General features: G+C 38.0%; 1 protein-coding gene and 1 long non-coding RNA gene across 8 annotated transcripts in view; both read left to right on the top strand.

The window, feature by feature from the left end:
* The window catches only part of LOC311433279, a 61,990-nt gene extending 50,874 nt beyond the window's left edge, over positions 1-11,116 (top strand). The window contains exons 3-4 of the long non-coding RNA XR_014690640.1: positions 9,687-9,720; positions 10,974-11,116. This is a non-coding gene — a long non-coding RNA (uncharacterized lncRNA). The remainder of the gene's footprint in view (positions 1-9,686; positions 9,721-10,973) is intronic.
* SMYD3 (SET and MYND domain containing 3) overlaps positions 1-17,911 on the top strand; it is a 396,214-nt gene that overhangs the window by 188,036 nt on the left and 190,267 nt on the right. The window lies entirely within an intron of this gene.

Raw genomic sequence — 17,911 nt, 5'->3', positions numbered from 1 at the left:
TTGGTTAGATTGTTCTGTTTCCATAATTCAAATGTTTGATGGCATGTTACAGGGCTGGTATGGTCAAATAAGAAGACTGAATGGATTACTTTTCATTTGTTTTCTTCTTTGTTCTGCCCAGTCTGGAGTGGGGGGCCCTCTTGGGAGCTTATCCTGGCAGTCTCAGCTTGAGGTCCAGCAGAAGGGAAGGGCTTCAAGAGCTGATTTCCTAGATCTGATGCCTCATGTTAAGCCTTGAATTAAGAAGTCCAAGATGAAACTGCTGATTACATTGTGGTTATCATAGCTGAAAGCACTAGCAGTCTTTTTGAATGAAAAGGTTGCCTCTGAACAGCAGTAAAAAAGAAAATAACCCTGGTACTAATTGACTTGGACATATTTTATTTTTGTATTTTTATTGTACTTTTTACATAACTTTCAATATGTTTTCCCAACATTGAACATATTTCCTAGCATATTTTTTCACCTTCCAGTGGAAACAGAGTGTATTATATAAGCAGGTCAGATTCAAAAATAGATCTTAGGGTATTGTGGTCTCAGAAATCTGTAGCATGCAGTTCTGAATATTGTTTCTGAGGCAATATTTCCAGAAAAGCTGTAGAAATATGGACATTTGCAGTGGTTCAATCCAAATTGAACCACTTGAATATGTTCTTTGAATATATTGGAAATAGTAACAATTGAGACTTTTTTGGTATAATAAGCAGAAAAAAAATAATTAGAGTAAAAGAATCATCTTTATTAAAAATAAACCCATTGCACCTATACAATGAGTTTTACACTTAAGGACCAAGATGTACATTTTCTTCAAATTTTCCAAAAGACTCATTGTTTGGAATGAGATAAAATCAATGTTTCTAAAATGTCTTGTAGGCAACTATGTTTTTTGCTGTTGTTGGAAATGATCTTAGCCAAGCCAATGCCTTACGTGCATGAAATTTCCTAGGGTGACTAGCGAGTGCACTTTTTTAGTTTATGAACCTATTTCTAGAGTTACTTTTCCTTTTATCTGGGAGCTTCTATGCTGAAACTGTTGAAAATAAATTACTCAAACTCATGAAGAATTGCCCTCTCAGAAAGTGTTTTTTACTTCCTATGCTGGATAAGCCTATTAATTGAAGATAGAAAGATCACCCTTTATTAATCTGTGTACTGTGCTCTGGTATGGGCGCTGATACGCACCTTCCTCAGGCTTTCTGACTGTGAGTATGTGGGAAAGGAAGACCAGTCTGTTCTTATTTCCACTGATAGCAAGAAGCAGCCGCAATCCCAGTCCTTTCACCATAAAAGTTCATGCACTACTGAACTTTGCTGTCTTCCTTTAGTATCTGTTTTGCTGTTGTATTCTTTGTTATGAAACAATACAAACTCTGGTTGTATTTAATTTGGCTTTAATTTAAAAATTGAAGTGGCTTTAAATTAAATTGGCTAAAAAATTCATTTGACTTTAAATTTTCCCAAAAGTATTGTCACCATTACTCTTAATAAAACAAGTTATGTAAAATACTGAACATCAGTGGAAATAATGGTGCTGTTTCCTTTGTCTCAGTAGTTGTAGAGTACCTCCCTTTTATAGGCAGTCAAGATTATATCTCCTATTGGCTTCTTATGGCAGGGATTGATTCTGATATAGCAGCAAAAACCATAAGCAGGTGGTTTCAGTAGAAATAATTACACTGAATCCAGCACATCCCATTTCATGTCTTATGTGAGTAAAGCAGCTAGATTATGAATTTATTAAAATAACAATCAAATACCGGTTCATCTCTGTGTGACTCCATTTTAACAAGCAACTGTCACATTCAGTGTTTTATAACTCTTTCATTGCTATGATTTCTTCAGTGAAGGAAAGAATAAAAGCAGTGGCTGTCTGAGGTATATATCCATGACTATCTGTTCTCAGTGAGTTAACCTGATATATTTGTGTTTGGGAACCAATGTGTTAACTGGCATTAAAACATGAATTTCACCCTTGGTGTATTTGGCCCCAAGATTATTGCTAGCTCTTGTATTTTAAATAAGTCATATTACATAGCCATGTTACATCTGTCTTTCTGGAAGAATATATAACATTGCATTAGAGTTGACAGGAAAAAAAAGTCTATTGTCATTTTCTCTCCTGACCTTCAGCATTTAAACACAGTTTTCTGTAGGCCATCTTCTCTACAACTAAGCTTTTCCTAGTAGCTGTTTACTTATACTATCAGACTGAAAAAAAATGGCTTTAACAGTCTTAGGATTCTTCTCAAAAGTTCCTGCTAGCTGCCTCGATGGAATATGTAACATGAAAATTCACGTGCTATCTTGGGAGTGTGAAAGGTGTTAACAACCGAAGTAGCTGCCTGCCATTCTTGATGTAGTTGGGGAGGATCAAGCCTGTATATAAACCTCAGTGTACACATGGCGTCTTTGTGTGCTTTGGCAATCTTTTTGAAACTTCACAGTTGTACAAACCTTTATCAAAATGAACTGTGAGCTTGCTATAGCCTGTAGAATCACAAGAGATGACGCTCTCTCAAGCTGTCTCTTTTAACTGGGCTTTCTGAAAAGTTTGGGGAAAGACGAGAGCAAATAGGGGTATTTTGTTTAGCAAGAGGACAAGGCACCAATTTCTTCCTTTCAAAAAAAAAAAAAAAAAATCCTACTTTCATATCAGAGAATAACTTTTGTGGGGATTGTTCTTGTGGAAGATGAAGGAATTGATCAGTGGTTTTGTAGCTTGGTAGCTGTAGAAATGTAACAGGTTACTAATGCTGTTTTAATTGTTTCCTGATATTTCATTTAGCATCCTTGAAAACTAACACGGTTTTGATTAGTCTGAATGTTAAAATTCATGTAAAACAGGGATAAGCACAATTGGTTTCCTGAGTGTGGAAAGGTCCCAGTCTGATATTTTTTAAAGTTCCCAATTGCCAGATTAAAGGAACAAACACCATTTAAAGGAGAGTACCAGTGACAATTTCTCTGCACTGTTTTGTCATTATGCCTCAGGAAGCAGATCTGAGAGACCACATCTGGGTGTAAGGGAGGCTGTTTCATGACTTTCATATCCTTTTTACTGTCTGCAGGCACCTTCCAAAAGGTTGCAAATTAATGCTAACTTCAGTGGTGACTTTGATGATGCTGGGTACTTTTCTACAGGCTGAGCTGGTACTGCAAAGGTACTGTCACTGAGCAGTCAGGTGCTGCTAAATTGTAGTACTGATGAAAATGTTTCATTGGGCCAAATTTATTATTTTTTTAAGTGTATATTTTCTGTGTGTTTGCTTTGTAATTCTTCCAAAACAACAGCCATTTTACTAACTTGACTTTGAAGCTGGAAGCATCAGATTGCAAACTAGAACCCACTGGTGTGGTGCCTATGCACCGCTTAAAACACCAGGGAGCCTGGCACTGCTCAGGTCCTCTCTGCATCAGTATTGCTCTGCCATGTGCATGAGGGCAGGACCTCATCCTTTAGCCAAACAGTGCAGACTGGTTGTGAGTGTGGATGCTGGTGTCTGTGGTACTCTGCCCAAGCCTCGTACCCCATGCTCTTTACTCCAGGCCTGTGAGTAACTAACATGTACAGTTTGGCATGCTTTTTGACGATAAAAGTAGCAAGGGCCTTGGAAAGAGAGAGTAAGCAAACTGCGGTGTAGATGCACCTGCTGATATGGTAAGGTGTGTTGAAACAAAGTCTGACAATGCTTTATGTGGAAGGAAACAATTCAGCATATATATGCCATAAGTCCTGAGGGTTTTAGTCACTGTCTTTTCTGGCAACAACAAATACAAACCCTATCACTGAGATGAGCTTCCGTGTAGTTGTTACTGAGATATACTCATTTGTCAAAATGTAATGGGCCACAAAAAATTGGAGCGTCTCAACAAGTGCATCTATATTCATGTTTTAATTCAGACCAGGAGTGCACCTCCAAAGTGAATTTCCCCTTTGGTTGGTTTTAGTTGAGCAGTAGTCCTGGAGTGCATGATCCCGTTGTGTTTTCAATGAAACTAAACTGGAAAATGCGCTCTGGGAGTCCTGAATGCACTCCAGGTGCAAGAGGGCTTCAGGCCCTCTGAAGTTTAAACAAAGAAACAGAAAAATCTGAAGTATTTACAGTAGGGATGACAACATTTATTTTTTTTTTTCCTCTGCTGAACTTTTACTATTTGTCTGTAATGCCTGATAACATACTCCTAGCCAGTGTGACCATATATGCCTTATGGGTCCTTACTACTTTATGGAGTTGAAACATCTTTGTGTTAGACCAAGATACTGTGTCTATTTGAATGATTTATACTGACACAGTTCCTGCATAAAATCTTCACTCTTCTCATTGTGCTTGGTACTGATAAAATACAGCAGAAATGTGCACCATTCTGCAGATGAGGAAGATGCCTGTTAGTAAGGAATTGGCAAAGCTGAGAATTATGAAATGCATTTTCTGCTCAGTTTTTAAATGCATTCATACGTATTTTATTTGAAAAACCCAGTTGTTGATTGCATCTGCAAAAATTAGTCAGGATCCTTGTGTTAACAGCAGAGATGCATGAACCTCTTCCTTCAGTTTCAGGGTGAGGGCTGTGTGTTGAGCACTCTGGAGAGCTGTGTACTGATGTGCTGCACCTTTCCCACATGCCCTGAAGAATAATTCCAAAGCAAGAATGAGTCTTTGGAGTTAATGGCTGATAAATAAACCTTTGCCCCTGTTTCCTCACAGATCGTCATTAATCTCCAGAAAACTCAGAGCGGCTGGTTGTGTTGTGCCATTGTTGCTGTGTCTTGCTCTTTTGAATACTTTGGAAAATGAAATAAGGCTGCTGTGGGTTTTAGTGATATACTGTTCTAGGCACTGTGCAAAGCTTATGCACCTTTCTGTATGCCAGCTGAGTGTGTTGAGTAACAACATAATGGCTGAGCTCATGACATACCTGAATGAAGTTGAGTGTTGCTGAATGCTGGGGGAAAATGCTATGAACTTTCTCGTATGACAAGTGTAACCTGGTGTGGTAGTGTTAGGAAGGAAGGCTGTCAGTGACTGAAAAGAGTAAATCTGCCTGGGGAAAAATAAATAAATAAAAAAGCAGAGGAGCTTAGTGCACTGTAAAACAAAAACTAAACCAAGAAAATGCATTCATAGACCATAACAATTTTTTTTTTCTCAATTAGTAATGCTACAGACAGGTTAAAAAATTGCTCCTGAGCCATTGCTATTCACATATGCAATGAAGTTGATAGGAATTTAATTACAGCAATAATAATTTCCTCTTATAAATAACAATCTCAAACTGTTACCCAAGGGAGGTTATTGTCATTACTCCATTTCTGTGTGGGGAAATGAGAGAATGGAGGGGTGAAATGTCTGGGCTGAGGTCATTCTGCAAAGCCAAACAGGTTGAGCAATAGTTCCCATATGCCCCTGAAGTCCCAGGCCAGTGCTCAGTGTGTGCAGTATCTGGGAAAACAAGCACCAGTTTGCAGCCCCACAGAGTAGGAAGGACTCTGCAAGGGAGTGCTCACCCAGCTTCTGGGAGCTGTGGCTATTCTAATGGCCTCCTTGGCCTACGTAGGCTTCACAAACCTGATCTGGGACAGGGAGGAGGAAAGCTAAGAGTGGATTACTCCTCCTCCTTACTTACTTATTTATTCCTCCTCCTCCTTAATTATTCCTTCATAGGTGGCCAGTGCCATTGTGATGCTATTGCATTGTGCAGTCATGCAAAATTCATATGTGATCTAACTCTCTACTTTGAACTGGTTGCATGAGTTATGATGATGTCCAAACTTTGAGTGGAAATATTGCCACCACGTTGTCACTCATCATTTTGTAGGTATTAATAAGTTCATTTTGTGTTCTTTGATAGTGCTTATTATGTAATTTATTTTAAATGGTTTGTGTCAACTCAGAAAATGATGGTTCTGATTTTAAAAGCATATTCACAGGTGCTTTACTGCATTTGTATTCAAGAGGCATATACTTCTTTTGAATCCATTGGATCTAATCACACACATACATCATATGGATGTGAAGTTATTTTCAGAAGCAGATGTTTCCACCCACATACTGATGGATTTCTGTAAGATGAAGTGGAGACTTCTGTATCAGAGAAAACCATTGTCACTGTCAAATCCTTTATTCTTGTAGCTCTCCTCCATCTTCTCCAAGTTTTAAATTCATTTCCAAAGTGAGCAAATGGCTTCCAGACGGGGGGGGAGAGGTGATAAAACATTTTCAGGAAGCCTGTATAAGTTTGCATCAGGAACACAGTCCAAGGGTTTCCTTCTGTCAAAGTTGCTGGAAACTAGATAATGTGCATGTAGCTTGGCAGAGAAGTGGCAGGCTTTAGTTCACTGTACATGTTAGATGTAAGACTAAAACTGCATTTGTGGCTCGGAGGTGGGATATACATTAGCTACCAGATGCACTTTCACACCTTTGGACTGGTTATATTCTAAACTTGAGAGGAAGGTCAGATTGTGTTCAGGTGGGTGTGTGGAGGATGAGGATGAAGTAATGATGTAGACAAGAAGCCTTTACAGGATTTCCTGATGGACCAGACAGCCCCAGGTGTCTGTTTGCTTGGTCTCGTCTCTGATCTGCATTTTCCCTGGTGTCCAGTAGATGGTGATGATGTGTTTAAAAACGCTGCTTCATTCATATTTTGATCGGAGGAAATACTGGTTTCACAACCATGATGTACTAAGTTCCCAAGCATTATATTTTCACGGATTCATTTTTACTTCTCTTTTGAAACCGTTCTTAGTTCTTTAAAAAAAATACTCCTTTCATTTCTTGTGAGTTAATCAAGCTGCTATGATAGCAAGGTATTATTTTGTATTATTAACATAATATTTTGTCTTAGATTTTGTTAATTGTTTTCACAGATGTCACTGATTCTATATTATCTGTAGACCTTGTATGAAACATAAAGGAGGATGGGCTACATTCTTTAATGGCCCCTTTCAAACTTGAAATTTTACAAGTGTCATTTTTATGATATATTAAAAAGATAACTAGGTCAGTTATCAAAATTGTCAGAATACAAAGGAAAAAAGGGGGGTATTCGGAACTAAAACTTCTAACTGTATTTCTGCTTCCACAATCTCAGAGTCAACAACTTTGGTAACTGGAATAGAAATTTTAATTTCTCTAAGTAACTTGCCAGGGACAAACTCTATTTGTGAGGCATGCCTGATACTGTTGTGAGACCATAAACAAAGTTTCTGACATCTAGTTTCTATATAAGTATCCTAAAATACCTGAGTTTTGGAAATGCTGAAGTTTTGTACGTACTGCTTAACTACATGAAAATTGGGCTACGTATTTTAAGGCTTCTCTATAAACTATTCTTTCCATTCTTTAGACACATTAATCAATGATAAACAAAACAAAAACAAATAAAAAACTGCAACAGCAAATAGTACTGAATACACTAAGAGCAATTCTTACAGATAAAAGTATACCTTCTTGAAATGTTTGTCCATCTGCTTATTTAGGCTTTTCTATACTGCCTACCAGCATAATTCCCAAGTAACAATATAAAACAATATAAAATCAGCATTATAAGTTTGCTGGATTCTGATACCTGCTTTAATGGTTATGTTTGTCTCTTGTAAACAGTATTTGTGAAGACACCTATTTATAAGCACTGTTATAAATGTTTTTGACTTCGTTGACTATTAGTATTGTTTCAAAGCTGTTGAAGTTGTTTTTGTAATGCAGCTCTTTTAAAGCTATTCTGAAAGGAGGTCCAGTCACCATTAATTCCTGTGTAAATTAAGCACAATCACTTATGAGAAGAGACCCTTTATTTAGTCAGTTTAAAGCTCATTATACAATTTTGTAGGGGGAAAATTACCATGCCTGCAAATTAGCTGCATCTCCTAATGAAATAACTTGGCTTTTTTTTTAAAAAAAAGAAAAAAAAAAAAAAAAAAAAAAGCTTTCTTTGATAGGAATAAGAATTGCAGCGGCACTGGAAAGTAAAATCATGCTATTCCTACTGGCAGTTTTCCCAGTTCTAGAAGAAATTATAACTGTGAACACATTTTGATTCAGTTTCATCTCAACATCTAACAAAAGCATCTTTTGTCCCGGTGTTTTTTGAGCTCCTCTTTTCCCACCTCTATTATTAGAGCCTAAATAAAGTCTGCTCCACCAGCCTTGCTTGTGGCTTATGACATACATTCTCTGGGGGCATGTGGCTTTCTCAAACAATAAAGCATCATTACAGTCCTCATTCCTGAGGATACCATATTTCATGTGTGAATCATATTTCAAGAGACGAAACAGCAGAACTCACCGTGCTCATTTCCAGCAAAAAATGTGGCTTGCACCCTCCCATCAGGCTTGCAAAGGCAAATACAGTTATGATAGGTGTCTGTGCTTATCTAGTTTTATCCTAACATATGGTTTTAGATGGCAGCGAATAGATGGCATTTTAAGTGCTTTGGATGCAGCTACCACCAACAGAAGTGGTAAAAGACAAACTAATTGTTCTTGGTCAGTCTGCCTTCTTCCTCGCATATGAATCGATAAGCCAGCACAGTGTCTGTAACTCTGCAATGCAAACACAGCTGTCTGCTAAGCCAGTTGTTGCCACTGCACTTCAGCAGCTAAAGCAGAGATGCATGGATTTGCTGCAAACTTGATAATTTTAAGAATTTTAATAATTCTAATTCTTTTTTTTTTTTTTTTTTTTTTTTTTTGCATTTTCCTGAAATCAATTCCATTTAATATTATGAATGTTAATTATATGTGCTAATAGAGCATGGTTGTTTTTCTTTCATTTGGGAAAGGTATAAGTACATTTAGTGACACACGGATTAGATTCCTCAGAATTTCTTTTTTTCCCAGTCTTTCCCAGTCCGTTTTCATCTGTGTAAAATAAAGATTGAGAATAGTTTGGCTTTAGAAAGTAGCATTAAGTTAGACCATAAAGAAGTAGTCAGAATTTAGAAGTAGGTTCCTATTTTTCATTTCTTAACACAACACTGTTATACAATAACAACAACATGCAATGTTCCTTGAAATCTTTTGTGGTACATTAAAATTAATGAAAGATTAAATAGGCTTCTACTATGTTTGATCAGTATGAAACTTTCCATCAATATGAATGATATTCCTTCAACAGTTAGAAACCACTGCTGAAGTTCTGCTGCTGGCTAGTGCTTACAGTTGAGTATTTTTCAGGAGGGATTGAAAACTGGTTCTGGACTTCCTCATGATCTAGCACAGAAAAGCAAGGCTTTTTGTCATTTTATTTATTTTTTTTTTTTCTGGGTAAAGTCATGTTTAGAACACAATGCTGTCCATGCTTGTCAAAAAGGTTGGCAGGGCAAAAACCTTGTGTTTCTGTTTGGGATGGTATCAAGATGTAGTTTCCTGAAGTTAGTCAACATAGGTATGAGTTCTCAGTGTTGTGGCTGTACAGCTGCCACTGGTTTTCAGTGCTCAGTCATAGCTGCTCAGCACTTCTCCAAAGTGGAGTATTTCTGTTCAGCATTTTGAGCCTCTGAAAATGAATCCCTGAGACAGTACAATATTAAAACCCATTTGTTTGGAAATGTGATGGAAATAATGTGATCCAAATTTCCTGAGACAGCTGTTTCTGGAATTAAAAAAAAAAAAAAAAAAAAAAAAAAAGTTTGAAGTATATATTTTTGACAAAATTGAAGTTTTTTTTTCTTTCTTTTTCAGCCTGGAGACACTTTATCTTTTATGAACTAAAAATGTAAGTAAGGTTGGTTGTTGTGCAGAACCAACACTTAACATCACCCCTGTGAAAAATGCCAGATACAGCAAAGCCCCTAGATTACAATCAGCATTAAGGAGGAGACAAGAAGGTTTTGCATTGGCAAAGCAATAGGATAGAGAAAAGGAAAAACAAAAATAAGCAAATTTGAGGTGAAGGGTGCATTACTCCATCTCTACTCTGATAATTAGAAGGAAAAAATTCATAGCTGCCATAAAATAGTTTAAATATGAGACTCTTATTAGTTCTTCCAGGGTGCAATTAATCACTTGCCATCACACGTGCTCTTCATGTAGCATTGTGTGGTGGTAGCACTTCATCAGAAACTAGCTGAGTAACAACTGGTTTCTCAAGCTGCCACTTTCTCTGGTGAAGGCCCAGAAGCTGAAGGTGCATTGCCCCTTCTCACGCTGCTGTGCCTGTGCACTGAGGTGGGGAAGGACGGGGCTGGTGCAGGCCTGAGGGCTGCAACCTGTTTGGAAAACCCCCAGCTTGGGGCGCAAGTGGTGTTGAAGGTCCTGAGAGTGGAGGGCAGGGCCTAGGGCAGCAGGATGGCAAACATGGCTGGGCCAAGCCGTGCGGGGCCTCAACCACCCTTGGTGGGTGCTGCCATCAGGTAGTGGTGGAAGAGCAACTGCTGGAGCTGCTTGGCAGTGCTTATTTGTTCCTGTTGTTTAACTAGATTCTGAATTCTGTCAAGTGCATACACCAGAACACCAAATTAGGCTGCTGAATTTGCCTAGCCGAGTGTTGGCTGTGCCACAAAATTGTTGCGATTTTGCCTTTCACAGACATCTGATTAAGACACGGTAAGTCATAGTCAAATTCCCACTGAAAGGATGGTCTGCTATTATATAAAAATATTTAGCTAATAATATAAAATAAATGCAGGTAATATATAGCCCTAATTACAGAAGATTTTTGGCAGTAACATTTTTTTTCAGTAACAACCATAGGATAGACAATCCTACCTACAGATAGTACTGGAGAGGCTCTGATGGTTGCTCATAATTATTACTCTCAATTCCATCTTACTTCCAAGGGGTAGGATGAAATAAAAGTAAGGGTAAGAGGTGGCCGTGGTGCATGCCAGGAAACTGAGAAACACTTTGGCAATGTGTAGTTCTCAAGAGACCCAGGTATTGGTATTGCTGGTTTCCCAAGGGTAGGTGGCTGGGGGCTAAAAAAACGGTTGGATACTTCTTCATAAGTTCATTATTTTGTCCTCACAGGCTATACTATGGTCTCTCATGAAGTAATCAGTAAATGTTTTCCCAGATATCTGAAGGAGCTTCAAGCCTTGTCCTGCACCATCTTCTACCTGTGAATTACTTTCCTTTTGAAACACATCTCACTGGTGTTACAAGAAAACACTTTAAACTCCTGGAGTCATTCTCACCATAAATAAAGAACAACATATGTTGTATAGTCACACTCCAATGTTTTATATTTTTCTTCAAGAAGAACCTTCAGCAATTAGCTTGTCGTTGAAGTCCACAATGTACACACACAGAGAACAGAATGTTCTAGATGGGGAGGGGACTTGTCAGTAGCTGATCAAGGATTTATTTTTTTAATCTTAAATATGATTTAATGCTCTGTGAAAAGAATTAAGAATCCCATTTTACACTGAAGCATGTTCTTAATGTGCATATAAAAACCTCAGCAGTTTTATTGACAGTTATAAATTCACAGCTGCTGTTGGTGATTTTTTTTTAAAAAGACTGCTTCCATTTCCCTAGCTCTTTGCAGACCATTGTCATAGTTTGCTGTTAGCTAAGGAAGAACCTTATTTAGCAGAAATGCATTGGACTTCAATTTCACTGTATACATCAGGAAGAAAAGAAAATCAATGTGAAGCCCAGACTCAGTCTGCTGATGCCAGAGATGACTATCTATAGAATATAGAAAGGAAACCAGGCTCAGATTATTTTTTTCTTACCGTTTGGATGCTAAAAATGACAGAAGGAGGTTACTGCTAGTGGGAGTTGTTATGACTATTATCTTCTGTTCAGATTTGAGGTTAAGCCTGGAGACTGTCAGTGTGTGCATCAAATATTTTAAGTACCTAGTATTAATTTCTAGTTAATTGATAGAAGGATGACTATTAAGAAACAATATATGCAGTTGCAGTTTCACGTTTGCATTGCACATCCATTGTGTGCATGTGTTGATGATTCCCATGTACGCAGGGATATGTCTGTACGTATATATAAATCATATCTATGTTTACATATGTATGTATACATTTATCTAACCTTCTGGTCTATTTATATATAAGAATGGGGGTCTGAATGACTCTAAATTGTGAATCCATGAAAAGTATAAATATCTGGTCAAAAAGAGGTGAAGATAATTTTTATTTCTAAACAGGATGTTTGAAAAACACAACACCCAGCTTGCAGAGCTGGGGACTGTTACAGCTTCACAAGTGGGGTCCCTGTCTTGTGCATTGCAAACACAACTGTAGCTACAGCAGCAGTGACCTAAAGCTGATGATAACTGATTTGTGTGAAGATTTGTGTGATGCTGTTAATTTCTGGTCTCAGTGTAGCTTCTGTTAAATTTACTGTCACTAAGAGGTATTCCTATAAATGACGGCCTTAAGGCTGGCTGAAAATAAGAAAGAGATTTTTTGATTTTTTTTCCTCAAAATTCTTGTATATTTACTGCAAAAAAAAAGAAAAAGTTTCATTGAATTCAATCAGACTTGTTTTTTGTTTGAGAAACTTAAACATACTCTGCTTATGATGCTTCTTACAGAAATGTCTTTGATATATTTTCTTAGATGTACATGTTGACCAAAATTATTATTCTTTGTAAGAAATCATGTTTGATAGTGAATGAGATTCTTAGTAAAACATTGAGGAAAAAAAAATATGGAAGTTCTTAGAAAGTAGAAAGGTTTGAGTGTAGCAATTTTGCTTTAGAAAAAAAAAAAAATATTTAATTCATTTATTTTTTTCCTATCCCCACTGACGTTGCTAGTCTCACCTAAGGAAAATAACATTGACTGGTCTTTCCCTGAAAGTATGGAAGTATTTGTTATAATCTTAATCAACAAGAAGTTTTAGTTTCCCAATAAATTATTTCTACCATTATATTAAAAAATAGTAAAATCCTATAAACTTCTCTAATGTTATTTCAAGTGTTTATATTTGATACAGTTTTCATGGGATCAGGGCCTTTGAGTCTCATTTAGTAACATTTACAAGAATTGTTACTTTTGAATTCTAAAGCATTACCTACAGTTCACCGTAGACTCTGTAAAGAAAATGAATTCAATAATTAATTTCAGGGGAATTTTGAGCTATTCCTTGCCCAAACTCATTCTGTGGTTAAAAAAGGACTTGGGTTTTCAAAAATGTTAATTCAGCATATGTCAGCAGTAAGTCTACTTATGAATTCTTAATAAAAAGATGGAAACTGAATTTCCAACTATGTATAAATGTGCATAACTAGGCTTGAGAACCTAGCTCTGAACTGGAGCTTGGGAAGTGCTAGTTCTAGACTCAGCTCCGATGCTCTTGCCAGCTGACCCTGATCACTTCATCTGATTTCTTTCAAGTACCCCAGGATTTCTTTGAAGTACCCCCAGTAAAATGTGTGTATATTGTTGTTTGCTTCCTATGTAAAATTATCTCCTCAAGATGCTGTAGTTTGCCATAGTCCTTCAGATTTTAAGATAAGTCTGAGATATTACATACTTCAGATAACTCCAGTGTGAGAGTCTTAAAAAGCTATTCCCTATTTTAACTTCCTCCATTCCACTCATGTTTCTTTCCAAAAGTGAACACACAATTTGATTTTTGAAGGTGAAGGATTTTGGAACTTCTTTTAGAAGGGTCATTTTTTTTTTCTTTTTTTTTCTTTTTTTTCTTTCTTTTTTAAATACTTTCATAAAGTTACTTTTTATGTAAGGACCCTCTCAGAGGTGCTAATACATTTTCCCATTCTTTCCGAAATATAGAGCCTATATAAAATGAACCCCATGAGAAACTATACTTTAGCTTCATTATTTAATATATGGGATATGTGTGACAGGAAAAGAAATGCTGGGTCTGGTGTCACACACTGTATGAGATGCTTTCCTATACCTAATAATCTATGGTCCATTTCCAAAGATGACTGTTAAGTTCTAAGTGAACTGTACCTAATTTAAACACTGTGAGTTAAGTTTGAATAGCAGAGATTTGCTAATTTTAATGATGATTCAGTCTTAGAATTGGAGTGGTTGCTTATTTTTTTGTGGAACTAATTAGATGTAATCTCACTTTGTCTTCATTGTCTTTAATCAGGTTTTTCTGACCAGATAGCACTCTAAATTCAGTTCCTTGTCTTCCAAACTGTAATTGTGTTTATGTATTAGTAAGGCATTTATGTTAACGTTTGGGCTTGCTTGTTTACACTAGCCCCAACATTTCCCCAAAAAATTCCACATGGATTTTGATTCTTGCAGTGATCATAAAATAGTGGGAGAAACTGTTGCAATAATGCATACAGCAATTTTATAATAATGCAAATAGTACAATGCATCACTTCCTTTACAAGATATTGTTTGGGATTTGATCTTTAGGAAAGACTTGTTTCATGTACTTGTTTTCACTCACCGTTTCAGAGCTGACAAGTTTGGGTGAAATTTATAATATTCCAGCCTCAGTTCTCTACCTGTTTGGTAGGAATGACTTCATCCCAACAGGATGAGTTATGAGCATGTCTGCCGCAACTAGGAAATGAATCAAGCCTCTATCTAATCTGTGTATCAAAGGAAGCTCCTTCTCTACTCTGAACAAATAATCCATGTCTAGTTTGAGCAAAAATATGGATATTTTGGGAAACTAATGCCTTATTATGTTTTCTGCCTCCTTACTAGTGTGGCACCTTAATTCCCTAAAACCGTGAGGGATCTGACTTACAATGAATAAATCAGGTTCTAAAAATGAAGAGAAATAGAGAAGACTTTGGAAACGTTACATACGAAAGATTTAAATGTGATTCTGGCAACTTCCAGCTTGAGGTTAATATAGAACAGAAACACTGCTAAACAATGATTCTGCTGATTGAATAGTAACATGGAAGAAGGACTCGTCCCAGGCCCATAGAAAATGCTGTGTTCAGGCACCAGGCCATGTGCAGTAATTGTGGTCACACAATGAAACACATATTCAACTCCGCCACCTGACTTTCTTCTGTTCTCAATACCTCCGGTTTGTGGTAAAGCAGCAGCAGAGTACTCTTGTGCCTGTGGACACCATGAGAAATTGGTGGCTCTGCACCGAAAACATGTCTGTTCTGTGGTGGCTGATTGCTGGGCCTGCCACACTCCTGGGGATGCTGCATTCCCCGAGTGCTGCAGTGCCCTGGCATGAGCTGGACACTGCTGAAATTAGGCGCTGTTTTCCTTTACTAACAAGATTTTGCCCCTTTTTCTTCCCGAAGGGGTCACTGTTGGAACAAGTACCAAGTATCTGGTACTTTCTCAGTGGTGCATCTCAACAGAAGCATTGGAGCCCTATAAAATACCTGGCAACTTTCTGGATGTTTTAAAGTAGTGTGATTCATGCCTGAGCACCTGATGCCCCTGCAGCCTTGTCTTTTGACATGCTCAATTACTTATACAGAGCCATTTTTATTAATACTGTAAATGAACCATTTAAAAAGAAAAAGCCATCAAATGGGAACATTGCTGTGGAAATTGATCATTTCAATGAAAAGTCTTTCAAGGGGCTAAAGAGCAAAAAACCCTGTCCCCCTCCCCTGTCCTTTATTTTGCTTTCATTCACTTTTTTATTTGCCCTTAATGTTCCCAAAACTTTTAAATCCGATGAATCAACAGTTGGTGTTTTTTAATTCTCTTTTCAGAAACTCTAGTTGTCACCACAGAGAGTGGAATTGGCCTGAACTTTTAAACTTTCAAAATGAGTTTCGGAAATTCTGTTGTAAGTTGTTTAGAAATATTTAAAAGTGAAACTCCTTGAAACTTGCTGCCATCAAATGAACATTTCCATCCTTGCTGTCTTCAGAAAAAGCAACAAAACAAAGGTTAACTGAGCAATATTTCAGGTATTTAGATAATCAATTTTAGCACATTTTTGAATAGCTTTCCGTCAACAATTCCAGCTAGACAGTATTGGATTTAAATTATCCATTATGTTTAAATTAAAAAAAAAAAAAAAAGAAAAAGATTTTATGATGTGATTTGCATGTGAAGTCAGATGTTTATTTTGATCTCAGTGCAGGGACCAGTTTTGTGTCTACCAGTGTTTGTCTGAGTTAGATCAAGTGCTGAGAGTTTAAAATGGCCAAGAAGTATTTGAAAGTGGGTACAGGATAAATATTTGTATATTGCACAAGACACATACCTGTGATCTGCTGCACTGAGATTTGCTTTGCTGGTTTTTACTTTTTCCTCTCACTAATTAAGGGACCAAATATAGCATTTGCATCAAAGCTTGTTAGTCCAGCTTCAGTTTATTGATGGCAACACACTTTCTGAATTTGCAAGCAAGCACCTTTACCCAGTTACAGCAGCAGGAAGCATGCCTGCCTGTTGGAAGGAATCCAGGACATCCTCAGCCTTTCAGCTTTCCTCTGTGTTGGATTTTCTTTTGTTGCTGAGGCTGTTGTTGGTTTTCCTCATTTCCTGTACTGCAAAAATTTCTAAATGAGGGCTGGTTGATTTCTCCGTTTGTTATTTCCCACCTCAAAGTTAGGGTGTTCACTGATCCACTGAACAGATATAGACTTCTTCTCTTGAACAATGCTTACAAGGATCTCTTCCCTTTTCCTAAGTGTAGAACCTGATCCCAAGTGTGCCAGCCACACTGGGTGGTCCCCCAGCAGAACGCCTGTGGACTGTGTGATGTGCTGTGTTTGAGGTTATTGAAGTTTGCATCTTTAAATAGTACTGCATGCTTATTTGCAAACCGTACCAAGTCATGAATCAGAAGCAGTATACCTAGGCACTGATGACTGTTGCCTCCAGAGAAATGCGTGAGAGGTTGTGAGGGGAGGAGAGGGCATGGCTGGGCCACAGGCACGAGGTGCTAGCTGCCAGTGGCTCTGCAGCACCGGGGTGAGCCCTTGTTCCCTGGCTCCGTGTCTGTGAGGACCTTGGTAATGTGTCTCAGTTATGTGTTAAGATTACTTTGTGATGGGCTTTCTGAGGCTTTTCCTCCAGCTTCTTCCTTTCATCTTCAAAAAATCCATCAAAAAAAATAATAAAAGTCTGTCACTTGCACACATACTCAATTTTGGAGGTGAAGGCTGCTATTTGGGCCTCTGCTGGATAATGACACACATTGTTATGTGGTTAGGATGACTTTCTGAAGGAAGAAACTTCCTTTAAAGAAACTTAAGTCAGTGATGAGAATAGGTTTGAATTCTGTTGAGCAAAGTGGTGATCCAGATAAGCCATTACTTTCTCTGGATGAGCCTGTCTAAGGACAGAAACTCTCAGCCTGTTTGATGATCTGTACCAGCATAGCACTACCACACTAGGCAAAATATTTTTCCAACTGTCCATCTTGAACCTCTGAAGCTGCAAGGTGTGGTTGATGTCCTAGCTGTGCTGTCTGGCACTACCAGGGGGACTTTGGTGATCTTCTAATAACTGCCCTTCAACTTCATCTTCACCAAACCTACCGTGCTCAGGTCCCTCAGCCTCTCCATGTAGGGTGTGCACATGGTGGCCCGTTGCTGGACCTTTCTCTGGATCCCTTTTGATCTGAGAGTTCCAGGGCCTGCCTCAGTCCTAGCTTCCCTGGCCATGGTCCTAATGCCATTCAGTGAGCAATTTGTTTTGTTTGTAGTGAGGACTCACTGTTGCAGCCTGGTGCCTACTGTAACATTAGAGTCTCTTAAAGGCTGCTGCTCAGTAAGATACTTCTCAGTTTGTATCACTCTATGGGGTTATTCCACTCCAGGTGCAGGATTCTGCGTTTTTCCTTATTGAGAGTCCTGTCGTTTCTGTTGGCTCAGTCCTCAGATGTATTGACATCTGTCTGGATTGAGGCTCTGGCATTAACCATGTCAGCTATTTCCCCTAGATCCGTGCTGTCTGAAAGTCTGCTGAGTCTGTTACCTTCCTATCTGAACAGAGGTTGGTCTATAAAAGCCTACTGATAAAGTTTGTACTGTTATTTTTTGTGTTTGTAGCCTCCTAAGATTC

This window comes from Aythya ferina (assembly GCF_964211825.1).
Source record: "Aythya ferina genome assembly, chromosome: 3".
Lineage (NCBI taxonomy): Eukaryota > Metazoa > Chordata > Aves > Anseriformes > Anatidae > Aythya > Aythya ferina.
This window is presented reverse-complemented; position numbering and strand designations above follow the sequence as displayed.